Below are 24885 nucleotides of genomic sequence, written 5' to 3'. Positions count from 1 at the left end.
ACTTGGGTTCCTTGTGCAGCAAAGCCCTCTCGTGGAGGTCGGCAGTAGCTTGCCAGAGAAATGCTGGCTGCTGCCATACGCTGCTTCTTCCCAGGGACACCCCGCACTGTCCCCTGGGGTCCCGCGGGCAGTTATTGGGAGGGGTGCCCCACGGCCCCAGCCTGAGAGCACACGGGGACGGACCCAAACGTGCCATCGCACCCCTGAAGCGCCCATCTGCACGTCAGCTTGGCGCGGCCGTGTTTCATCTTGTGGGGAGTCTCGGGTTTTTCCAGGGAGCTGCTGGATGAACCTGCTCTCCTGGCTCCGTTAGGAGATGCTCAGCACCCGCTGGGGTGGCTCGGTCCCTCAATGTGTGCCTTAGAAAACGGGAATGGTTGCAACTTTGGCTTTCCTTATGGGCCACCGCTTTTAAGGACACCACAAGATACCCCCAGTCTGTAGCATCTGTCACTGGGATCTGTGACACTGGGTGGGACAACACTGTCCCCAGGGCTGGTGCCGCCTGGGTCTGCTCCAGAGCCCGTGCACATCACTACATCCTTGGCACAGATAATTCCCTGGGGCCAGCAGTGGATGGTGACAACCTGCTTTCCTTCTGGAGGTGCCAGGCTCCCTGAGAGAGCTGCCACAGCAGTGAGCAGCTTTGTGTTACTCTGCGTGCCCTGGCAGGGCCCCCATCCTGTCCTCCGGCCCTGGCCGCTGAGCCATCGCTAGCCCAAGGTGACACCTGAGCCATATCTTGCTTTGCCTGGGACCATCACGGTTACCAGTGGCTTGTGTCTGTCCCATGGGCATCTCCACTCCTTCCCCCAGCCCAGGTCACCTGCTTGCAAGGAAGCTATCTTCTTATACAGCCTGTTTGGCTCGTTAAATCCGGCAGAGACGAGCCTTTGCTTCACCTGCAGAGCTGGCTAGCTGATGGCCGGGTCCTAAATGGCCTCACCTGGGCTTTCCACCCCACCCCCTGTGCCAAAGGCTGTATTTAAGCTCAGCCCAGGGTTCTCACTTTTTAGCTGGGTATCTAGGTGCTCTTGGGTTGTCCTGCTCATCTGGGGGGGCTTCCTTGGCCCTATCTGCAGCCCAGCACTTGAAGGTGGGGAGCACAGTTGGACTGAAGCAGCATCTCCTGCCCTGCTTACAGCTGAGGATGAGGAATTCAGGTAAGGTTTGAACCTGCAGAGTGTAGGATATGGAGCTGGTGGGTTGTGTGCTGAGCTCTGGGGGTCTTTCCCATGTGCTGTGCTGCTGGAGCTGTGGTCCTGTAACTGCTGTAGCACGTGGCGCTGACTGCAGAGCAGTGTCCTTTGCCCAGCTATGTATAGTGTTTAAGTGTCTGGAACAGCAAACAGGTAGCTCTGAGGGATTATTTGCCTTTTATTTTCAGGCACCATTTGGTGGTCACCTTGCACGTATTGCTCCTTTGTGAGCCCCCAAGCCCTGGTTTAATTCCAGGCCGAGTAACTGCTGCTGTAACATTCCTCTCGCTGCCATAGCCCCCCCCCCTTGCTCCCCTGTGGCCCCCAGTAAAGGGGGTATTTTCCACCTGAGAACCCCCTTAGTGCTGCTGGCAGCAGCTGGGTGCCCTTCCACCCCGATCCTGCCTCCGTTATGGTGGTGGGCGAGGGGTGCCCTCCTGCTTCGGGGGCACTGATACCTTGTGACCGCTAAACCCCGTTGAATCCCCAGGAGCTGGGCTTTTTCTTTGCACTGCCCAAGCACTCGATTCCCTTTGTCCTGACTGAGTTTAATTCCAAACGTTGGGTATGTTTAAGTAATTTTCTCGCACTTTTAGTTACACAAAAATTGTTATGCCGGTTGCATTTAAATTGTACAGTTGCCACCTCCTCGCCTGGGGGCTGATGGCAGGCTGTGTAAATATTTAGTGTTTCTGCTCAACTGACATCAGCCCTTTGGTTCCTCCAGCCCACCTTCTCTGCTGGCGCTTTGCACGCCGTGGCCGCGAGCGGGGTGGCAGCAGGGGCTTGTTCCTCGATCTCTGGGGGGGCTGACTTACACCCCGTTGGGGGCGATGGGTAAAATATCGCTAGCGCATCTGGGTGAAGACGGGGCGCTTTTGTGCGAGGGGCAACGCAAGGCACGGTCTTGCTGCAATAGGGATCGAGAGCGGGTGATTTTTTTTTTTTTGCAGGTGGGTCGTTGGGTCAGAGTTTGGTGGTCTGGTGAGGCTGGTTTCTGGTGGGCTGCGGGCTTGTTTCCTCTGCAGCATCCCCTGGACCCCCTGCAGGCATTTTTTTTTTTTTTTTTTTTGCTGGGAGCCAGCGGGTCCCACAGCAGCGCTGGCCCCCGGTGCTGTGTGCCTGGCCGTGTCCCCTCACCCCGCGGAGCTGGCTGCGTGTCCTCCGTGGCCAAGCCGGCAGGTGGGGCTCCTGCCCACGGTGAGCTGCTCCGGAGGAGCCCGGAGAGCTGGGCATCCCTGGGCAGGCAGCGCTGGTGGTGACCCAGGGATGCTCGCTGGCCCCAGTCCCTCCTAAAGGATTTTTGGTCCGTTGCACAGGCTTTTTTTTTTTTTTTTTTTTTGCCTCCTAATTGTCTCACAACAGCTGAACTCCACGTTTCCTCGAGGCTTTCCTTGCAGTGCTGAGCCTGGTCATGCGTGGTCACTTGGGGTGAAGGGGTCCTCAACCTCTGCTCAATGTCACCTCCTGTTGCCTGGCCCAAACCCCACCTCTGAGCTGCTCCTAGCCAGGCAGCATCTGGGGTGAGGGGGTGTCGGGGGGTCCCTTCCCCTTTGAGGGGGTCCCTCATGGTGGAGTTGTGCTGTGTAGGATTTATGCAATGAGTTGTCAGGTCTCGGTGCCCCTGGGGGGATGTCTCCACCCTTGGCAGTGGTGTTGGCTGGGCTCTGGGGAGGACCAGGTTAGAGGAGAGGCACGCTGCTCCGTTGGCTCCCGGGCAGGCTCTGCTCTGCCAGCGCTGGAACATGGGTTTGCTATCTGGTTGGCATCTTCTCCTCAACCTTTTTCAAACTAAAACCAGTCTGCAGCCGGGTGCTTGTGGTGGACCAGTGTGAGGTTGCTCTGTTGAACACTTTAGGCCAGGACCCTGTGGCTGAAGGCTCGTGCCCCACGATGTCCCCTCTGCTCCTGCTGTGTGAGTACGCTCGTGCCTCTCTCCTGCCTGTGGCCGTATGGGATGTCCCACTGGCAGCAGCTACCCAGCTGCTTGCCTGCCACCGGTGTACCCAAAGCCATGTCCTGGCACTGTGCTCTCAGACCGGTCTCTTTGCAGTCCAGGAGCTCGTTTGCTCTGGGGTGTCCCTGCTCCTCTCCCCTGCCGGACCCTGTCACCCTCCCACCCCTCACCAGCTGTCCCTCTGCGAGCACCCAGATGCAGCGTTCATTTTAATTGTTCAGCAACATCTCCTTTGATGGATAAATTACCCTCTGCCATCTCCAAAGTAATAAAATAAAAACCTCATGGGCATAGAATGAGTTGATTGAAATTAATGACTTTCCCTTCGTCTTGCTTGAGCTGTAAAGCAGCCTCTTCCAGCCACTGTCACTCCTGGCTCCTCGCTGTTTTTGTCCTGCTCTGCAGCTCCCTGGGGACATCTCTGCTCCGAGGGACTTGGTGTCTTGAGGAACAGCCTGGGGCATTTGGGTTAGGGACCTGGGGCCACCAGACAGCTAGGACATGGTTGCTTGCATCATTAGCTGCTGTGCTGTCTGGAAAGAGCTGCTGAGCTCAGTTGTCCTCTTGGAGGGGGGGGGATCAGGGGTGCTATATGCCCCATCTTACACACCTCTTGGGGGGTGGAGGAGGCTAGGGGCAGGTCTCCTCACCAGGTCCTCTCCCCCCTGGGCCATGCTACTACAGATTCCTCCTGGGAATCCTGCTGGGCACTTTCTGGAGTGGGGGCAGAGGGAGGTCTGGGGGGTGGCTGAGGCTGATTTGCTATAAAATCACCAGTGACCCAGAGAGGGGTGTGGGAATTACTTGGGTTTGGACTCTGATGTGAGATCTATGAGACTTCAGCTGGAAGCAGCAGGGTGCAGATACACAAGCTGTGTGGAGTGGCGGTAAGTAGGGGGACTCCTTGCTGCAGGGTGCTGTGGATGCTTTAAAAAAAAAAAATTGAGCTTGAGGTGTGGTGAAAGAGTCTGGAAAGGAAAGACCATGGAAGGCAAATAAGAATGACCCCCTGCTGAACCTGGGAGAGCATTTTGGGGAAGCATCGCTGCATGCTTGCCCTGTTCTCTTCCACTTCTCTGAGCGTGCTGGCCGCAGCAGGAGGTGGGGTGGTGGGTTAGATTTGATCTGCACAGCCCAGATCCCTTCTGGGGCTGAGGATGTAGGGCTTTCTGGCCATGCTGCTGGCATTGGGTTTGGGCTGGGCAGGAGCTTGTCTGTGCTCTGCCACAACGTTTGCAGGCTCTGAGAGCTGGGGGGGGGTCATCGGAGGTGGTGGCGTCACCCTGCGTTGGGCTGAGGGCTGTCTGCTGATCCTGCAAGTAAGGAGCAGCTCATTGCTTTCATTAGCTAGACACAGGTTAAAGGCTCCTGGTGATGACACGGCGTGGGATTGGATATTAGAAGAGGCTTGTGCCTTTCTGTAGCACAGGGGTGGGATGCAGAGAGAGCTGGGTTCTGGGATGTGGTGGGTCACTAGCCCATCTGTGTTTTCATCCTGAGCGTTTCTCCTCGCTGGCAGCAGTTGCAGTGGATTTGAGCAGCCACTTTTCCCAGCTGCTGGGGATGACACACACTGTGTGACCCCCTCCAAAAATATCTGGGAAGGTCTGCCTTCCTCATCCCTGGCAGTGCTCAGGGTCTGAGCTGGGACACGCTGCTCACGGAGCTCCGCAGGGATGCCGAGTCGGGGCAGGTTTGGGGTTTGCCTGATGATCCCCCTGCAAACAAAGGGGAGCTGAGCGGATCCAACTCCCAAATGAGGGTCTGTGGGAAGGGGATCTGTGCAATGTATCTCCCTGCTCTCGAGCTCCTGTTAGTTATGCTCTGCGATGGCCGGTGCGGTGCGGCCAGGTATGTAAACCAGCAGCAGTAGGCCTTACCCAGGAAAGGCAGCCCCCAGCTCCTGATGCCAGCCCCACGAAGAAAGGCTGCATTTAGCAGTTTCCTTCCCTCCCTCTGGGCTCCCCAGCTGTAAGTGAGCAGAAGGCTGCTGGAGCAGGAACCAGGTTTCTCCATGAGGGCAGTTTTAGGTACTTTGTTCTGATGTTGCTTTTTTTTTTAAATGCGTGGCTATTCAGAGTTCCTGCCCAAGTACTTGCCAGGGTGGCATCCCAGCCCACCAGTCCTCTGGAGAGCAGCCCGGCACGAGGCACGGTCTCTGGCAGCGAGGGAAATGGCACGTGCATGCACTGGGAAGACTGGTTTTGGACTGGGAACCAGTGCGCTGAGAGCAGGCTGCTCATCTGGGAGGCACTGGCTGTTTTGGGATGCAGAGCTCCTGCTCGTAGGTATGATAAGGTCTGCTTGCACTGCAGGCTGGTGGAAGCGGTCTCCAAATGAGTGTAGGTGTAAAGAAAGGCTGAAGTAAAGAGCAAGGCTTGGTCTTTCCTTGTCCCAGAGCGACCCATGTGCTATAAGTGGACATCATTACGTGCCCTGGCTGGGAGGGACCTTGCTCCGAGGCTTGTCCCTGTGTGACACCTGGGCTGTGCCTGCTCACAGCCCTGCTCTCGGGGTGACTCATGACACCAGGTGCAGTTATTGGAGCACAGAAGAGTTGCCACATCTCCTGGGTTTCTGACAAAACAGCCCCCAGCCCGTGCCCTTGGCAAGGATACCCGAGTCCCTGGGCGGCAGCTCTCTGGTGGACACCCCTGTGGAAAGCCACCAGGGAGAACCACCCCGGGGGATGTCTTCCCACCCCTGGTCAGCATGGATGCTCTGCACTGTGCATGTCACTTGTTTTGTTTGCAGCTCCCTCGAGTCCTTGCTCTCAATTAGCTGTGTGGTGATGAGTCCCGCAGGTTAATTGCATATTGTATCTAAAAAACAAAAGAGAAGTTCTGCCTATTGTTCAAAACTCATTGTGCTTTGGTATGAATTCAGGGCTGTTGTTTTTGTTGGCTTTTGTTGCAATGGAGACAGCAGAACCACTCTGAGCTCCCTACCTCCTCTCATGCCAGTATTGCTCCCTCTGTGTCCTGCTCTCTTCAGTCTCACCACGGCTGGGAGCTCTGCAGTCACCTCTTGGCCTGGTGCCCTGGATCTGCTCCTCCCTGTCCCCCACGGAGCTGGGATGAGCGGTGTGCCAGTCCTACCTAAAGCTGAGGCTTCCCCAAGCACCAGTTGATCCCACGGCAGCATCTCCCACCCAGCAGCGTGCAGAGCCCAGCGCTGTGTTCTTGCTGCGTGCTGCTCCAGGGACCTCTGCAGCACTTCTGGTGATGACATTCAGGTCTCCATCATCTCTCCAAGCAGCTGCAATACATGTCGTGCCCGGCAACATGTGTGTGAATTGGTTACTGCCTTGCCAGAGGATGTTGTCCTCTGTCAACAAGAGATGTCATCTGCTCTTACACTGCTCACAGACCTGGTGTGGGCTCTGTGGTTCCCCTCCAGCCACACCTCTGGGCTCCTAATGCCACCAGGTGCTTGGGCTGGTCCCCAGTGCTGAATTTTGGGTGTGTTTGAATGTCTGGTCACTTCTTACTCTTATTTTTGTCCTAGACGTCCTTGTCGGTTTCTGATGGATGAATTCTGCTTATGGCTTAGGAGTTTGCTGATTTCATTTTCTTAACCTCTTGTTGAGGCAGTTTTGGGCTGAAGCACTTGAAAAATTCAGATAAATTGCAATATTCTGTCTCTTTCTTGGAATTCTTGCTGTAAACTACTTGCAGCTTGGAGAAACACTTCCAATGCAAAAGACCTTCTGGTATCTCTCTGTGGGTTCTTGTAAGGACTTGTCAACTCCTGCTTTTATGATTAAATCTGCTTTCATCACTGTAACAAAACTGTCCATTCTGCGGTTACTTAGACCTTTCTTAAAGGTAGAGGTGATGCCTGCTATGACATGATCTTCTGGTGCCATGGTGTGAACCCCAAGAAGTTGGACGTTGTTTTGATATAGCTGTCTATGGAGCAGGGCAGAAACTGTTTTGCTTGGTGCCTGCGGCATGGGAAGCCTGGAGACTGCCTCGTGATGGGCACGGGAGGAGCTGGGGGAGCACACGTTCAGGGGAGGTGGATGAAAATTCAGGTTGCATCAATTTAGTCTTCCTTGAGCTGACAAAACAGTTTTACCTATTAGAAAATTGCAGTGCTTCAGCACTCAGCTGTCTCCAATGGCAAATAAAAGGTGATTATTCAGTATAGAAATTTTGAGTTGTGTTTTTGGAGTGTTCCCAGGGTTGAAATCCTCGTACTCTCGGATGCATCGAGGTGACCTGAAACGCTGGATCTGAGCGAACGTGGCTCGGAGGTGCACCTCCCCCGGCAGCACCGTTGGTGTGAGGGAGGTTTGGCTGGTGGCTGGTCCCTGCTCTCTGCCTGGGTGATGCTGTGGCAGGGAAATGCGGCTTCGTTTGCTATTAAATGAACTTTGCTCCCCTCCTAGGTCTGTGCTAAAGACCTGCAGGCAGTAATTAAATATGGCCCTGGGGGGACCTGAGGCAGTATCTGCTGTTAAGAGCAGGAGGGGTCTGTCTGTCCTGGGCTCCTGTACCCTTGGAGGTGTTTTGGTCCCTAATAACCCAGAAGGGCTCTAACCTTGATGCTTCCTGTTGCCACCAGAGCCTGGCCTAGGGCTTTTGCAAGCTCTGGCTTGCTCTGTGTCCTTTCCCTTGGCAGGAGAGTGAGGAGGAACAGCCCAGGAGTCCCATAGCAGGAGAAAAAGCTGATGCCAAAGCCTTTCCCAGCGCTGCTACATCTCCAGTCTGTGGGCAGAGGCTTTTAATGGGATTTTGGGTGGTGATGGCTGCATCCATCTGCCTTTCAGCTGTAGCTTTTGCTGTCTGTGCCTGCCGGGCTTTCTGCTGCTTTGGGGTGTCCTGCTTGGCTCATTTCTCTGGCAGCATCTCCTCGCAGGGAGTAATTAGCTCTATGCTGGAGCAGTCGATGTTGCAGCTGAGGTAAATGGAGGGGAGCCAGGGGAGGGGACCGTGATGCTGCCATGTGCCATTGGGGACAGGGATGAGACTCCCCGGGGGCTGGCCAAGCTAATTCTCTCTGCTGGTCGTAATTACAGGCTGGCCTGGCAGGAGACCCTGTGGGCAGGATTGTTCCAAGGGTGGAGGAGATGGCAGGAGAGCCACGGCTTTCTCTGCACACAAACCACCTCAGGGCTCTGAAGATGATGTCCTTTGCTGTGCTGGTCCCAGGCTGGGGCGGGGGGGAGCTGGCCATTTTGGACTGGAAAGCTATTTTTCCCAAAGCAATGGGCTGTCTGATGCCCTTGGAGGCTCGTGGCAGCCGGAGTGGCTGTGCCCAGCCTCGTCCAGGGTGTGCTGAGAGGCCTTGGGGTGCCCGTGCACCCCCTCTCCAGGAGCACGGGGATGGAAGGCCGCGTGTAGAGCGTGAGCTACGCGTGACAGATGGGGAGAGCCCCAGGCGGCAGCGAGGGGCAGGGTGAGCGCTGGGTCTGGGCTGTACCTGCCTCGTGGGAGCTGGGGGGGGGCTCTGGCTCCTGCTCAAGCCACCCGAGGGGGTTCGCTTTGCCAGGTGATGGAGAAATGGTCTCGGGAGCATCGGCACAGCTCTGTTGCTGTCAGCTGAAAACGAGGAGAGAAAAAGTACCCCCCTCGGTGTTCATTGCAGAGCGGGGAGGGGAAAAGGATGAATGTTATCCCTGGGCTTTTTCTAAGGGGACAAGAGAAACAACAGGAGCAGGAAAAGCCAGGAGAGGAAGTGATTCATACGTTTAATTTGCCCTCCAGTTCCTATTATCACTTTTTATTTGTGCTGCACAGCAGTGTTCAGAGGCCCCAGCTGAGATCAGTGCCCCACATGTGCAGGCATTGTTTAGCCTGGAGTGGGAGGCACAGCGAGGAGGGTGGTGAGCATCCTTCATCTGCAGGGAAACCAAGTCATGGCGTGGGGAAACAGCTCTGCTGGCTGGGTAGGGGCTGCACGGAGATTTCCTCCCTGTTTCTTTCAGGAAATGGGCAGTGAAGAAGGGAGGGAAGGTGATTCCCTGGGGGACATGATATCAATTGCCTTGGTATAAATCGCTCTCCATCCCTGGACACTTCTGCTATATGTGGGGGCAAACCTTGGCTCTTTCCATCACATCTGTTGGGCCCATGACAAACACCTGGGTCACCTGCTGCCCTAAACCTCGAAGGTTTGTATTTCAGAGCTTGAGCAGCTGTAGCAAAGTTCCCCCCTGCCCCGGCTGGCTAGCTGGGAGCTTGCCTGGGACCCCAACTCTGTAACTGCAGGCTTCAGAAGAAGAGAAATGAATGATGTGCTCTTCATAACTCCAATATCTGGCACTGGGGAAAGGGATGGAGCTCAAAAAAAAACAAACCCAAACCCTCAAGGCAATGCCTTGTGGGGCAAATGTTCGTTTAACCATCTGCTGTCTGTGCTGAACTAGTTTCCACTGAGCAGAGCTGGCAAGAAATGAAAGGCAGTTGTCTCCTGTGGACAGCAAGCGATGGCCTTCTGTGGCGACAGCCTGGAGATGGGTTGTGCCGGGGTTTGGGGGCAGAACCCCCCCACGTGTGGGGCTGAAGCCCTGGGGATGTCCTCACGTGGGGTGGCTGTAATGCTTTGGAGCTGGTGGGGCTCCCCAGGCAGTTTTACAGTAGGAGGGGGTGTGCGTGCATATAATGAAATGGAAGTTTTGAGATTTATCTTATGCAAAACATGTATAATATAGTGTTTTCATCAAGACAGCACAAGGAGAGGTGTGTTTTTTAATGTAGGAAGCAGTATTTCCTTTTAAAGGAGCTTGTAACTGCCTCCCAGATACCTGTGTCGTGCTTAGCCCGGGTTGCTGTATGTCCCTCGGCAAGGCTGGGGCCAGCCAGCAGAATCCCCGAGGGCTGCGGTGCAGACAGGTATTGCGCTCTCACTCAGAGGAGTAAAACTTGTTACAGGCTCTAACGCCTTCCTAGGGGCAGGTAGGAGAAATGTGGGTGCTTACAAGGTAATGATTTTGTCTCTGGTCTGTAGAATAACAAAGAACGATGTTACAGAGGTTACTGGTGGCAATGAACCGTGCTGTCCCCAAGGACAGGGCTCATGGCTGAGCCCTGCATCCAGTGCATCCACCCTGGAGAACAGCTGGAAAGGAGAAGCTGGTCCAGGCTCCTGCAGCTCAAGGGGGGGTGCAAACACAACCCAGCACCAGAGCGGTTCCAGGGGAAGCCACCTCCGTGTGGGCCCAGCAAAACCTTTAGTGGGATCCAGTGGACTGTGATATCAATTCCTGTTTGCTTAGCAGCCGTGCTGTTCTGATTAGCATCAGCATTGTATAGTCCTTTCTAAACAAGGGTCTAATTTGCAGCTACCTAGGCTGGGATGAAGTGGATGATCTGCCCGAATAGGGGGACCGATGGGATCACCAAGTGGCTGATGCTCTTGGTGAGGTACCAGCCTGGGTACCGTCAGCCCTGTGTCTGGAGGTGCCTCCTCTAGCCAGGGTTTTGGAGCAGTTTCCCAGCAACAGTTTCCTCAGCTCCTTGCTGCCTTCAGCTGCAACTGCCCAAGCGAGAGCTGCAAGGAAGGTGTGGGGGGAGAAACAGGCAGTGGGAGCAAACTGGTTGAATCTTCTGAAATCCTGGGATTAAAAGCTGAAGCATCTCACTGCCTTCCTCAGAGCAAAGCCATCAGCTCTTTCCTTTTTTTTTTTGGTGACAGCTCTTCAAATCTGATGATTATTTTCTGCTGTTTCTTTGGCTACCAGCTTCTCCCTCTGCGTGCCCTCATTACCCATGGGAGTGCTGTGATACGAGGTGGTGCAGGTGGCCCTGGGCATCTCCTCTAAGGTGAGACCCAAGGGAAATACGGAGCAGCTTTCTGAAGTCCTGCCCAGGTGAGGTGGGTCAGGGTCTTGCAGCCCAGGTGGCTGAGGAAGGCAGAAAGGGAGGCGAGAGCAGAGAGAGACCCAGCTGGGCTCAGCTCTTGAGAGTAATTTCCTTTTCCTCTTGTTCCATTGCTCAATCCAGACCTGAATTTCTAGAATTTAAAAATAGTACAGCAGCTGGGTAACAAGCACTCTTCTGTGGCGTGCTTTCACCTAGCTCCCCTGTGCCCTGCCGATACCCTGCCGTTGGAAGTCGCGGTTGGCCCTGGGCTTGTCCCGATAGCACATCCCGGCATCCTGCTGGCCACCGGGAAATGCTCGGGACCTGGCCTGGTGTACCGGCCACCAGCTGAGGGATGTTGTGGTGCCTTTTCATGTGCCATTACAGGCTGATGGTTTTTCTCAGTGGTTACCAGCTTCCCCTGGACTTAGCTGAATGGTCTGGATACAAAGTTCCTCAAAGCCCCCTTGAAATATCATTTCTACCGATAGACACACTGGGAGAACTATATTAAACCCGATAAGAGCTGGCTCAGAGATCCCAGCTTTCATAAATACAGTAGCTGACAGCCGCTTCTGTAATGCTTTAACACCCGTTGTAAATAGCTCCAGCAAGCAGAAGGATAAGAGCGATGTATAATAGCTGTGGTTTAGGATACGTGCCGGTTTCATGCGAGCAGCTTGGGGATTAGATGGAAGTGCTGGGAACAACAGGCTCCGGCTCCGCAGGCAGCTCTGGGAGTGCTGCCTGCTTAGTGCTGCAGCCTCCTCGCCCATCCCTCCCCGCTCCTGTCCCCTGGGAGACCAAACCCCCCCTCTGCTCCAGCACCCTGGTCCCTGGGTGCTGCCTCATGCCTAGGACAGATGCGGCATGCAGGATTTGTGTGTTTGTGGAGCTTGTGTTTCATTTGCCTAAAGTTTGGGGTCCTTGGGGCTAAAATGTGAATTTTTCTCTGGGCAGGGGTGGGAATATAGTGGAGGCTTTGTGAGATACCTCTCTGAGGTAGTATGTGAACGTGCATCCACAAAAGCCCTGACTGTGGTACCAGGAGTGCAATGGGGAGACAAAAAGGTCTGTTGGGTGTAGAGGAGGGACTGCTCGGTGACTGGGATTGGGACGAGCCGCATCAGGAGGAGCGAGATGCCGAAAAGAGCTATTCAGCATCATAAGCTATTTCCCTCTTGCTCGTGTGTGTCTGGGTGCCTCCCGCAGCGAGAAGCCCTCCCTGCCTGCTGGCAGGAGGATCCCATTTGGATCTGTTTAGACATTATTTCACTAATATTGTTGTTTATCATGTGTTGGAGCTGTGCCTCAAAGCCTGAGCAGTGCTGGGGGGGGGTGTGCCGGCTGCCTGGCGCGGTGCGTATCTCGGTGCTCCCCGGGCAGGATCGGGACCCACCGCAGCATCGCTGGGGCTCCCTGGGTGGGGAGAGCCATCGCCTGCTCTCGGCTTTGCTCAGGGGGTCTTTAGCTTTCTCGGTGTCTTCACATAAAGCTGGGGCAGGCTGGCAGCGTGGGGGTTATCTAAGGATCTGGTGCCATGGGTGTGTAGTCACCCCCACTGCAGTGTTAAGGTCATTTTGGAGCCACATGGCTACAAAGACATGGGCAACGACGGGGGCTGGAGTCCGCTGGGTGAGCCAGTGTCTCTTGGCAAATCCCTTGGTGAAAGGCTTGGAAAATAAAATCCAGTTTGTTTCTGGACATCAAAGCGGGTGAAGAAGATGCTGTATGCTAAACGTGTCCTGATCAAAGCAGGTGAATTAGGCTTGAGCTGCCAAGCCCCGGGACGTCCCCAATGAGTGGATTGGGCACAGCCTGTGACAAATCCTGGGGCTGCTGAGCTTTGGGCGTTTGGGTGGATGTACTGGGGACAGGGGCATTGTGCGGCTTTTGAGCTGCTTGTGGTGCCCTGATCTGGAAGTTGGGGTGAGGATCAGACCGTGCCTGGCTGCTGCTTCTGCCCAGGCCAGGGCTGGATAAAACGGAGGGATGAAGGCAGATTGGGCAACCTGCAGCATCCACTGTCCTGCTCTTGCTATGGGCTGGGTGCTGCCATGGCCCCAAAATGCCCCATTCATCTTCTGCTACCCTACAAACTTAGTTCAGAGAAAGCAGAATTGTTAGATGTTGACATTTTGGAGATAAACCCAGACTCGGTTCATGACAGATTATGACAAACTTGCTGCTTACTGCAACTGAAGAAGATACGGAACCCCCCTTCATTTGCTGAAGGTAAATGGGTATTTCTGAGGGCAGATACACACAATGTTGAGTCAGGAATTTCAGCGGGATTGGCTGTGAGGGCTCCTGCTGTGGCTAACACCCCAAATTTTGGGGACAGTGAGGATTGCGATGCTTGCCGTGTACACCAGGTGACCGGGGCGTGTTGACCTCTCACCATCTGAACCTGGTTGAAGACACACTGACCGGCTGAGTCTCACCTTGCCCGTGCACTGAGGGAAGGTGTACCTGGCTTCAACAGGCCATAGCAAATGGGTCAGAACGAGCTAACTTGGTGTGGCTCATAACATAGCAAAGATAATGCTGAAAAGCGATGATTTGGGGGTTATCCTTGTCTCGAACAGGAATGATATTAGAGGAAGTTGAAGTGGGTAAAAAGTTTTCTGGTCCACTTTACTGTAGGTGGAGAAGCATTAAAAGGTGTTTGTTTCTGGAGGCATCTCACACCCAGCCCTAAGCTGTGCTCGTTAACACTATTTTCAGTAATGTGAAAGACAAGAAAGCTGTTGGTGGAGGTCTGCAGCTGATGGAGTAGCAGTATGTAACGATAGAGGACAGGAGACCAAAATGCTGCTGCTGAGTGTTTGGTAACCCAGAGCCCTTTCTGTGCGGCACTGGGGTGGGGAAGCAGTGGTCTGGAGAAGAATAGGGGCTGCTTTGGAAAAACCCACCAAATCCTGGCTGAAACCTCACCTGGGTGAGCCCTGGGGTTGGGGAGGAGCAGCCAGTGGGTGTTGAGGGACGTTGCTGTTGCTTTTATTTAGTGTCTTGGAATAACATGCCCTGTTCTGGTCTGCAATCAGGGGGATGCTGAGAAGTTAGCTTGGAGTGAATTCAAAAGCATGATTAAAGGTTTGTTGGGAAAAGTGCCGCACAGCCAGGGACCTGGTATATTTGGACTGCTACGGGGAGGTGACTTGATCTCTGCCTCTGAAATGCCTGCAGCAGCCCTAGGGTGAGGGCTTGCCCATCCCGCCCGAGCACGAGGAGGCTGGCATCCTTTTTGGAGGAGATGGGAAGATGCCATCCAAACGATGGACCCAGGGGCGGCGCTGCTGGGCTGCCCGCCCGGGGACTCTGGCCCTGTCGCGGTGTTCTCCAAACCCTCCTCATCAGCCGCGGCTTTTGGGGATGGAGCGGGGCTGGAACCGGGGAGGTACCTTGGCTGGGGTGCCGCTGTAGGCATGAGCGGTGGGAGCAGGCGAGGAGGTAACTGGGCAGTGCAGCAGGAGCATCCTTGGTTTGGTGCAGCAATGACACCCCGGGGTGCTTGTTCGGGTCGGCTTTTGCCCATGCGTGGACACCAAAGAGCTCTGCAAAACACCAGGCTGTCGCAAGGAGCTAATTGACTTTCCGTCGTATCCTCGGGTCTTTTTGTGAGTGAAATGACTAAAAACGCAGCCGCAGGCTTCCCAGTAAACAATGAGCAGTTGGTTTCACATGGCTCCCTGTCAAAAATCCCAAACTGGAAAGGCAGGAAAACAAACAATCAGATCAGAAAGAAATGGGTTTTTGGCACCAGTTCCCTCCGTGTTGACTGGGCTGTGAGACAGACCCTGAGAAATGGCTCAGATTTTAGTCAAACTGCTCAGACACGAGTAAGGAAGGGTGGGGGGGGGATGGATAAAAATGTTTGGGTGCTTAAATCCAGGTGCCTGCACTGGGAGAGGAGCAGAGCAAGGGTATGGGTCTCTGCGTGCTTTCCAGATGGCAGATACATTTTAAACACAAGAGGCGTAGTTATACCCTGGGTACTGAAGCAGAACAAGTGCTAGGAAAATATATGCTTCAGTTAAAAGATGGGAATTTGGAAATGGAGAGCAGCACTTGTTTTGTAACCAGAAAATAAACCGCGGGGCTGAGGTGGAGCAGCAGGCAGGGCATCTCTGCGGGCTCAGCTCTCCCAGGGACAGTTGGGTCTGCTGCCTCTCTGCTCGTTAACCTAATTGACAAAAACTGGCTAGAGCATCCTGGGGGGGAATTTGCTCATATTTTTTTTTTCCTTGCAGACTGCAATACTTGATGGGTGAATGAGACTCTTTACATTTGTCTTCTGATAAAAAAAAAAATGTTTCTTGATTATCCCATTCAGAGCGCAGCTTCCTTGTGATTCAGCTGGCCAGAAGCATGGTCCCGAAAGGAAGAGGTCCCTGCTTCTGTCTGCCTCACTGCACTCATTTTTCTTTTTCTTTTTTTTGCAGCACAGTCTCAGAAGTTTCTGTTACTGAAAAGTGTTTTGTTTAGGTTTTTCCCCCCCCAGTAAGGATTGTTTGGTTTGGAAAAGTTCCCATTTTGGGAAAGTTTAGTCTCCTTTTACATAAACACCCTAAGATTCAGGCCATTTTTTCCCTTTCAGTCCTTGTTACAGTGCTCATATTATTGTGAGAGAGTGAATATCATTAAAGATGTTTCAAGTTTTATGGGCTTCCCTGCTGTTAAACAGAAATGTGTATTTTGGCATATGTGGGCCCTGGGGAACAAACCTTAATGGAGACACTGGGAGGGGATAGCATTTGGCATTTGCTGGAAGGTGCCTTTTATTTTTCACCCCGAGGCAGTTTCACAGGTTTCTGGGAGTTTACCAGCCATGGAAGTCATGCAACAGCCCTTACCCAATTTCTCTTCCCGGTGGCAATTGCAATCTCCTCTTTCCAGCAGAGCACCGCTTGCTCACCACGGAGGTCCATGGCTTTCTGGTGGGGCTCTCCAGCTCTCACCACATGATGGGACCAGCAGACAACTTGGCAGCTCACATATGTGCAGCACCTGTCCTCTGCTGGGTTGGAGGTTTTGCTAAATATATGTGGCTCCTTTGTTTTGTTTTTTTTTTTTCAAAAGATCCTTTTAGCTGGCCTGTGCTTCATGTCCTCTTGGTTTTTTAGCTCTGTTTAAAATAGTCCCATGCCTATCTAGCAGGAGAATACACAGCTCAACTTGGAAGCGATTCTGAGCATCAAACTTGAGAAACGAGGCACGTGCCTAACAAAACAAGGAGCTGCACTTTCTGACCCAGGCTGGTCAACTTACCTGATGACCCCGAGGGAGCGTGGAGTTGTACCACACCGTTAATCCCTCCTGGGCAGTGGAGGGTGGGTGATGCTCGCCTGCGAGGGGAGGTGGTACCTGATGTGCTGTGGGCCCTAAGCGTGGGACAGACTGATGTGGGACAGAAGCTGGGTGTTCTCTTGCTCTGGCACAGCCCTGAGCCTGGGAACGCGGGCTGAGATGCTGTGTTACCTGCAACACCACAGACATTGTAGAAGGTGAAGGTGGAATAACGTCAGTGGGGGGCATGGTGGAGGGCTGGGCATGGTGGTGTCTGCATCACCCCCAAAAACGCTGCTGCTCCCCTCCTGCTTGGCAGAAACCAAAGCTAGTTTGAACCAGCCACTGAGTGCTAAAAACCCAGAGCAGGAGCGTACCTTGCAAGGGGGTCCCTTTCCCTGTCTCAAAATAGGAGCTGCCTTACCCACACCACCTTGTCAGTGTTTGTCTGACCCGCTCTCAAATCCCAGCAGCTCCCCAGCTATCTGTCCCGAAGCTTAAATAATCTTTTCTACTAAGTTGTGGGTATTTTTTTCCTAGTGTCTAATCTACAATTTACAGCCCATTACTTCTTGTCCTGTTCCCCGTGGGGATGCAGCTCAATTTATTCCCGCACCCTTTGTAGCAACCTTTTACATAATTGAAGACTGCTATCATGTCTCTTCTGCCTTCTGATTTCCAGACTAGACAAATCCAGTTCTTTGGGCTTTTTTTTTCCCCCAACAGGTTATGTTTTGCTGCCCTTTGTACGTTCTCTTTAGTGCCCTCCAAACTGTCTCCAATTAGTCCACATTTGAAGTGTTTGTGGCTGTACATGCGGGAAGGAGGAGAAGAAAAGCTAGTTAGGCTTTTGTGCTGCGTGGAAGGAAAGCAATATTAAAAAGCTAGAGGTCCTCAGGGTTACTCTACACGGGGCTGCTATAGGGGAATAAAAGGTGAGCGAGCAGTGAAAATAGATCATAAAGTCCAGGTAGTGTCTGTAACTGAAGTGGTGCTGGCTTTGGGCAACAGGCTCGGGTGTCTCCGGACGCTTCCACGAAGCTCAGGGTTGAGCAAAGTTGGATGCTCCTGGATGTACAAGATGCTCGTTTCTGTTTAGCTGGGCTTTGCAGGTCTGCATTTTTTTTGGCTCTTTTTCCAGCCAGCACCTGGAGCTGCTAACCTGCACACCTTGCCTTCGCAGGCTTGCGCGGCCGAGGGATGCTCCTGTGAGCGAGCTCGTGGGGAGAGCCGGCGGCGGGTGGGCGCCGCTGCCTCTGCTGCTCGCTCCCCCGAGACGACAACAGCTCGGTGCTGGGATGTCGGCGCTGCTCCTGACGCCGTCTCTCCATATTTCATTCTCTGTCTAGCTGGGTGGTGGGAGGAGATGCTTGGCTTCGTCTCCGCGCCGATCAGGATTGTCTTTTTCTTTCGGGATGGGGAAGCTGATCTGCATTCGTGTCTAATCATCCGCGGAGCTGACAAAATTACTCACATAACGAGTTCTCGGGGAGAGCCTCGCTTCTCCTCCCCCTCCTGCCGCACTAGCGGGGAGCAGCCTTGCCTTGGTGCTTGCCTGGGAGGGCAGGAGGGCTGCGTGGAGCCGTGGGGATGGGGAGAGGGAGACAGGCGATGAACAGTGAACCCCCAGAGTTCAATTACCCCCAGCTCCCACCATGAGCAGGTAACCATGGAGACATCTGAATCCAAGGCATCACCAGTCCCCAAGTAACAGCATGTATGTATTTATTTAAATAAAGACCCTGGGCTTGTCACCGTGAAAGCTGTCTCGGTGTGTTCGGGCTGGCTGCCGCGCTGGGGTCGCCTGAGTCGCAGGGAGGCTGCGCGGGGCAGGGTTTGGGGGCACTGCGTGCGCAGAGCTGGGTGTGAGAGGGTGTCAAAACCGCTCCTCTGGGGGGGGGGGGCAGAGGGATGCGCTCTTACAGGGTGCATTTGCATCCCTACCAGTGCCAGCTTGTAGCAACATGGGAGAAATGGTGAGAAATGGGGTTGCTGGTGTGCGTGGGCCCCCTGGCAGCACGTATTCTCTTCTGCACGTGCCAGGATGGCCTTGCTTGGGCTGGATTTGGGATTCTGGTGTGCAGTGTCCTGCCTGAGGGATTTCTGTGCATCCCAAAGAGGAGGGGTATTGGCAGGTTTCCTCTGTGCCTCCTCCCCGAGGTGCTGGCAGACGTGTGCTGGGGCAGGAGCGCAGTCACCGAGCATGTGAATGAACAGGAGCGCTGGAAGAGACGTTTAAATGAAGCACTCATCTCTAGGATTTTCTTCCTTTAGCTTCATTCAGATTTAGGGATGAAGGTTTTAAAGAGACAGCGCCCAGGCTGGTGGCACAAGCAGGCATCCCTGCAAGGGGGTGGCTGGGCACCTACCTCTGCTCATCCAGCCCCGGGGGTGCCAGCAAGGCTCTGAAGAGCTATGCGATAAAGCAAAAGTAACACAACCTGTCCCCAAACGGTCTGGTGCCCCAGCTCTCTGGGGTGATGCCACTCGTGGCCACCCCATGCGGGTGAGGTACGTGCCGGGGCAGGGGTTGTGCACCATGCAAGGGCTCAGTGCAAGCACGAGGATGGAGGCAGCTCTGGAATAGCGTTAGCAACGCTGCCAGCGTCTGGCCCTGGAAGCTTCTGAAGTCAGAGCGCTCCTGGGCACTGCCAAGCTGCACGGGTTTGCTGGGATGCTTTGTGGTGTGGTGGAGGGAAAGGGAGGAGCTGGAGGGGCTTTGGGGTGTGGAGGCATCTTGCCTACCCAAACAACCCCCTGGCTAAGGCTGCGGTGGGCTGTCTGGCAGAGAAGCCAGCAATGACAAGCTTTTGGGGACTCCTGTGCAAACCAGCTGGGCTCGTGCTGAGCCGTGCCGTGCTAGGACTTCTTCCTGCACGTGCGCAGGGGAATATAAGAAGAGCTGTGTGCTGTCTTAATCCAGCAGCCTCTTGGCAGCTGTGACAGTGCTGTGGGTCTCCTCAAACGAAATGCAGACAGCCTGTGTCACCTCTAGCTTGTCTGCCCTGCACCTTCAGGGCTGGTTCTCCAAAGGTGCTGCCCAGGGTGCCTGGGAAAACAAAATGGAGCCAAGGCAGAAGCTCTGGGGATGCAACTTTGCGAACTGGGCTGCAAACGTGATTTAAGAAGAGGCCTTGAATGCAACCCCTTCCCACTGGTAGCCCTCAGATGCTGTGGGGTAAATCTCTGGCTGATCTGGAGGGCCATATACCTCCATGTCCCTTGTCCCCACAGCTGCCTTTGCTTTGGCTGCTGGTTAAGGGGAGGCCTCGTAGGGGAGAAGAGCAGGGAGTGCAGGGTTACATTTTGCGTGGATGTGTGGTGGCTGGAAAACTCATGCTTGCTTTGTGTGGGAAGAGCTGTGGAGGTCCCTGTGCCCGGAGAGCAAGGTGTGTGCAGAAAGGGGGACACCCAGGCTGTAAAGGAGGGGTTGGGGAGCACCAACACCGGCTGGCGGGGCAACGTGGGGGTCCTTTGCCCCCAGCCCCAGCGTGGGACTGAGCTGATCCGAGGCTGCAGAAGCAGCTGGGGTGCACTGCTGGGTGGGCGGCTGACCCCGGGGTGGCAGGGATGTGGCTGTTCGCTGGGCTGTGCACCCCGTCCTTACCCCCGGGGTGTGTGTGCAAGGGGTGTGTGTGTGGGGGGGGGTGTGTGTGCACGGGGGGTGTGCCCGGACAGTTCCTGCTCCGTTTCGGCGGAGCTCGGCTCCTTCCCTCCTTTGTTATCCTCCGTCTGCCCCCTCTGGTATATGTGCGAGTTCCCTTTCTCCGATTGTCAGAAATTTCTTTTCCACTGTGTGGGCAGGAGACAGATTTTAACCGTCTCTATTTTCTCCCTTTTTTTTTTTGTATTTCGTTTTGTCCCCCCCTCCCCCTTTCCTCTCGCATTCCTTCCTTCCCTGCTCCTCTTGTCTCTCCCTCCCTCCTTCCCCTCCCCTCCCTCCCTCTCCCCGGTTCTTTTTCTCCCTTTCTATTACAAATAATGCCTCTGGAATAATATCCCGACCTCGCCCAGCTCTCCTGCAGGAGCCATGCCTCTCTCTCCAGGTAAGCGGTGGCTGGCTAGCTGCTGGCGGGGATGGTGGCCCTGCGGAGCTCCCGCTCGCTCTCCCAAAGTAGCCAGCGCTGTCGCCGTGGGGACATCACGTCCCTCCCGCTCGCTGCTACCTGTTGGGGACGGCCGGGAGACGGCAGTCCCTGCCAGCTGGGACTGTCTCCATCCTCCTTCTCCTCCTCTTTCTCTCCTCGAGCGATTTGGTTTCGGTGGGCATCTCCTCCCCTCCCTCCTCCGGCGGCTTTTGTCTCATCCTGGCCGCCGGGGATGCGCTGAGCTCCGGGCGCATGTCGCACCGTCGCTTCGGGGAAGGAGGACGGGGGAAGGAGCCGGTCTGCGGCCAGCGGAAAGAGGTGGGCTATAGCCCCGGGGGGAACTGTGTGTGTGGGGGGCTCTCCTCCCCGCACGGGAGGATGGAGCTGTGCTTTGGGAGGGCACCCCAAGTTTTGAAGCTCGACTCCCCGTTTTGCTCCTTCCCGAGGGTTTCTCAGCGGCTGGGGCTCGGCCGTGCCTGGGAAAGCAGCTCTGCTCTGACAAAGTTTTTATTAAGGTAGCCTAGGAGCGGGCGGGAGCCCCGGCGCTCCGCTTAAGGTGGCTCCCCGGCCGAGGGAGGGGGGCCGGGGGCGGCCGTCGGGGCCCCGGGCGGCAGCGGGCAGCGTGGCCGTGCTGAGGCTCCGGCACCGGGGGCGGCTGGTGGGGCTGGGGGTCCCGCTGCCCTCGGGAACCGGCTGTGCGTGGGGGTGTCTGTGCCTGGGGGCTGCCCGGCCTCCCGCCCCGGGTGGGTGAAGCCCGGTTGGGGGTGTAAGCCCCCTCTCGTGCCCTGCCTGGGGTACCCGGCAGCTCTGAGCGCCCTGGAGAGCCCTTGCTCGGGTGCAGGGGCTGTGGTGGGGTCCGGCGGTGGGCTGGTTCAGCTCCAGTCCTCTGCTAGCCCAAGGCCTCCCAAACGTGCAGGGTCTCCTCTCTTCCCCCGGAGCGCTCGGGCTGCACGGGTGCCCTCAGCAGCCTCCCCTGGGCACCCGGTGTCTCGTGTTGTCTCATGTTGTCTCCCTGCACCTAATCCCCACTTTCTGTGGGTCCGGGAGCCATTCCTAAGTTTGATCCCTGCCTGGGTGTCACTGATGGCAGTGATGGATGAGCGGTCCCCCAAATCAGGGTTTGTTCGTCTTGTTCCTGCAGCTCTCCCGGCTGCTCTCGCATTGCGGAGCGTGTGTTTCGGTGCTCGTGGCTCCTGCTGGCTCTCTGCACGGCTGGAGGGGGGCCAGGGATAACACCCCCCCATGATCCTGAACAGACAGGTGCTACTTGTACCCTGAACCACCCTGTCTTCCCCCATGGGCTGCATCCCCCCGGGTGGGTGATCTCATCCTGCTCTTGGTGCTGACGTGAGGCCGGACTTGGTCCGTGCTGCAGATGGGGAGGTCTGGGCTCAGGATGCTGTGGGATGTGGTGACACTTTGGGCTGGTCCAGATCCACGGCTGGGGTTGTTTGGCAGATGAGGCACAGCGTCACGGAAGGCGCTGTCAGTGAGATGAGACACGCGTTCACAGCCTCGGCTGGTGCCGCTGGCATCTTTGGCAAGACTGGGGCATCGCTTCTACCCCTTGAATAATTGGAAACTGAATGCCATCCGAATGGGAGTGTCTTTTAGTGGGGGTCCCCTCAGGTCCCTCTTCCCGAAATGTTTGTGCAGCGTTGCTGGTGCGTGGCAGCAGTGGGGTGCCAGGGAATCAAGGTCTGGGGTCCCTCCAGTCAGCTTTTGTGGGGGTCTCTCCAACGTGGCTCTCCAGCGGTGCGGCATGGCAGAGCCACAGGGCAGGTCTCGGCACTGGTGTGGCAGGAGGTCTGTGTCCCGCTGGATGTGGGAGGAGGAGATGGCTGTGGCTGCGGGCTGTCCCCTGGCACTGAGCTTGCCTCTGGTCTCTGCTTCTGCCTGGCTGGGTTTCCTCGCTCCTTGGTGATCCTGGAGTACTTGGAGTAGTTTGGGATGCATGTGCATCCCTCGAGTGCCTGGGGGTTTCCTCTTCCTCTGCTATCACACAGGGCAGTGTAAGCCTTTCCCGAGTGAGAGCGTGACCCATCCCTGTTGCGTGTTGGCACCTATTTTGGACAGGCTGAGGTGCAGGGTCTCCCTCGGGTTCGCCTGTGCTGCTGAGGGCACTGATGATCTGTGCGTGTGTGGGGATCTCCCGGCCAGTGGTCCCGAACAGGACCGTCCCCGTGGCCGTGCGAGGCTGCAGCCCTCCACACCCCGTCCCCGGCGTTGAGTCAATGCACCCACCCACTGCATCCAGTGCGTGAGTCACAGGCTTTTCATACACTGGTGTGAATCACTCACAGCCACACTGATGACTTTAGTGACAGCTGAAAAGAGAAAACAATCCCCTCCACCTCCCCCCCCATCCCCACTACTGCTGCCACTGGGCTCCTTGCCCACAGTGACCCCAGGAAACTTGAGTGGTACCGTGGTGACAGCAGCTGGAGTTCCTGCTAACTTTGTGTCCTGTGTTTGGGTTGATCCATGGATGCCACCAAGGATGCTCACGGCTGAAATGGATGGGTGGACACCGGGGTGACACAGACTGGAGGATGGAGCTTCTGCCATGGCGCTAAGCGGGCTCTGCTTGCTAGGTTGGGGTGAGTCTGGCGATGTGCTGAGCCATCCCCCAGCTCTTCCACCCCAGAGCGGGGGGTATTTTGGGCCGGCTCTGCCAAGGCTGTTCCACTTTCCACCTCTGTCTCTCTGGGGACCATCCAGGTGTCCTGCTCTTCCCTCTTCCCCCAGCGCCCTGGGGTGCAGCAGGACTGTCTCGGCCCCAGGACGAGCGGCTGGCGATGAGCAAGAGCTGTCAGGAAAAAACCCCAGATCTCCCCCCCATGGCTTCGGCTGCTCCTCTCCCCGGGGCTGCTGGCTGGCAGATGGTTGTGGCCGGCAGCTCGGCTGGTGGCTGGGATGCTCTTTGCTCCTCTGCCAGAGGCTGGGGCTGCATCTCCGTCTCGGCTGGCCCCCCTGGAGCCGGAGGTGACTGTTTTAACGCAGGGAAGATGCTCGTTAATTAACCTCCCCGGGGATCCCCGGCTGTTGCCTTCCTGGCTCTGCTGGAGAGAGCCCAAAGCTGGAGGGGGCTGGGGGCACTGCCTTCTGCCTGCCCAGGCAGGGGACCGGGGCAATCCTGCATCCCTCGCCACCGGGTAAATGCTTACTACGAATTAGTGGGGCATCCTGGTGTCCCCACTCAAGCATTGCAATTGGGGAGAGTGGGGGATATTAAATAAATCCGGCACCTTGCCCCTCTGCAGAGCTCCAGGGAAGGCGCAGGTGAGGAGCGGATCAGACAGGCTTCCTGGGCGCTCCCCCCCCCCCCCCCCCCCCCGGTCCCAAGCCGCCCCTCGGCCATCTCCTGCATCTTTTCCATGCTGCTTTGCTCTATCGCTGCCTGTTGCTTTTGCAAAAGCTCTTCCTGCCCCTCCCTCCTGGTGCCGGCTCCCCACCAGCATGTCCCCTCCTTCCTTCCTGCTCCCCGCGGCTGAAATGAAGTGCTGGAGTATTTCAGGGATGTCAAAACATACCATTAGTCACAGCCGTGAGGCCTTGTGCCCGGGGAGAGGCTGCCGAGCTCTCTGTCAGGCTGAGAAATGAGCAGGGCAGGCGGGAGCCGGGGGGATCGGGGGGCGAAGGCTTGGGGGTTTCTCCCTTTCCGATATCTCTGGCATCGCTGTGACTTAGCTTTGAGCAGCGGGGTGGATCAGAGGTTCCCCGGTGTGAATTATTCTGCAATTCCTCTGTGATGTTGAGGATGTGGCATCTGCAAAATGAGGGGTTAGGTTCCTCCTGCTTTGCTGGAGGGTTCTTCCCCAAAAATACCATGCCAAGGGGATCCTCCAACCATGTCCAGCTCCTGTGTTAGGTATTGGCGCAGAAGGAATGTTTTTCTCCTCTTCAGCACGGAGAGGTGTTATCTTCAGCGCTTTCCGTGCCTCCTGCCTCAGAGCCCACCCTGTGTGGATTTAAATCAAATATTGGGTTTCCCAGGCAGTTGTTTAAACAAGGCAGCGTGGGCACCGAAACACCCGCTCCCCTTGTGAGCACAGAGCCCTGCTGCCCTGCTCGCATTTGTGCGAGCATCGATGCTTCCCAGCCTGGGTTTGTTGTTCTTCTGTTTCTATTTGGTACCAAAATACTCTATTTCCTTTCATTTAACAAGCAGGGGATGGGAGATCCTGTTAAAAACATACTGAGCTCCTACTGTAAAGCCCCTGTCTGATGGCACGGATGAGATGCTAGAGATGCCGGAGCCCGATTTCTGCTCCCTCTGGTGCTGCTCCCCTCTCCCCTCTCCTAGCTAGGCTGCAGGAAGCTCAAACTTGTCAAGCTCCCTGTGGAAGGGGTTGAGCTTCATCTTTTCCTGCGATTCTCTGAGGACTGCTGCCTATAAATAAGCACCAAACCAGCCAGAAAGGTGCCTTACGGCACGGAGGTGTAGGCAGGCCTGGGTGATGACGAGCCTTACCCCTGCCATCCCCGGAGAGGACCAATTAAGCTGTGGCTAATATTTTTTACGAAGCTTTCTAGTTCAGCAA

The 24885-nt window shown here is 55.7% G+C and overlaps 1 protein-coding gene across 1 annotated transcript in view; it reads left to right on the top strand.

The window, feature by feature from the left end:
• The first annotated feature begins 20239 nt into the window (after positions 1–20239).
• The window catches only part of CACNA1E (calcium voltage-gated channel subunit alpha1 E), a 137119-nt gene continuing 132473 nt past the window's right edge, over positions 20240–24885 (top strand). Inside the window, exon 1 of the mRNA XM_075760364.1 lies at positions 20240–20299. The gene's annotated coding sequence lies outside the window, so the exon portion shown is untranslated. The remainder of the gene's footprint in view (positions 20300–24885) is intronic.

This window comes from Balearica regulorum, chromosome 8 (genome assembly GCF_011004875.1).
Source record: "Balearica regulorum gibbericeps isolate bBalReg1 chromosome 8, bBalReg1.pri, whole genome shotgun sequence".
Lineage (NCBI taxonomy): Eukaryota > Metazoa > Chordata > Aves > Gruiformes > Gruidae > Balearica > Balearica regulorum.
Note: the sequence above shows the minus strand (reverse complement) of the source record. Positions and strands in the feature narration are given on the sequence as shown.